The sequence below is a fragment of the Monopterus albus genome, unplaced genomic scaffold, assembly GCF_001952655.1.
Source record: "Monopterus albus unplaced genomic scaffold, M_albus_1.0 scaffold5243.1, whole genome shotgun sequence".
NCBI lineage: Eukaryota > Metazoa > Chordata > Actinopteri > Synbranchiformes > Synbranchidae > Monopterus > Monopterus albus.
The window spans coordinates 1-789 of NW_018133107.1; the positions used below are offsets into that span (position 1 = coordinate 1).

Here is a 789-nt window from a genome sequence, read left to right on the forward strand (position 1 = left end):
GCGTAATTCTCCAGAAGTGTGCACCTTTTTGAGAGTGGAGAGTCAACATGAAACCAAAATGATCAGCTTATGTCACTGTTCAGATGCAGTGTAAAGGAAATAAAGAAAACCACCAAGTCTATGTGTAAAGTCAAATAGCAGCCGGCTTCTTTTGTTACATGGACAGTGTAGTCAATTAACATGATACAGACATTTTGAAGTACACTTTATTTTTGTGATTTTTCTTTTTTTAATTTTGCATTCCTGATAATTTCTACTTACCCCTAAAAAAGAAGACTTCTCCCCTGATGTTTGCCACTGCATCAAAGCCTCCCTCACAGCGCTCGTGTAACGAGGGGTCAGAAATGGGACTGGAAAAGTTTAATCAAAACTCTAGTCAAACTGTATTTTATGGAATGTAGTCTGCTAAGAATTCATCAGAGGGTGCAACTACACCAAACACTTGATCAATCTAGAAGCTTTTAACTGCATCCACTGCTCTTTAATGGCTATTCATTCATTTGCCTATGAGTAAACTGGGTGCATGGATGAGATATTCATAGTTTGTACTGTAAAAGCAAATGATGCTTATTGTCTTATGGCTCTACTCACGGCTGTGTTGGTTTGGGAGGAGGGGGACTGGGCAGGCGTGGGAGGTCAGGATCAACACCACCCGGTGACTTGTCATCCTTCACACCTACCACAGAATGATGACAGGAGTCATGAGGGCACCAGAAATACTGTGCAAGCAACCCACATTCTTCTCAGCAGCCACGGGTGTTTGACACACAGGATGCAAAGACTTTTTTT

The 789-nt window shown here is 41.6% G+C and overlaps 1 long non-coding RNA gene across 1 annotated transcript; it reads right to left on the reverse strand.

Moving 5' to 3' along the window:
* Window positions 1-700, reverse strand: LOC109954264 (uncharacterized). Its single transcript, XR_002274065.1, has 3 exons — window positions 592-700; window positions 262-350; window positions 1-24 (listed from the first exon to the last, which is right to left on the reverse strand). It is a non-coding gene; the product is annotated as an uncharacterized LOC109954264 (long non-coding RNA).
* Between the last annotated feature and the right edge of the window lie 89 nt (window positions 701-789).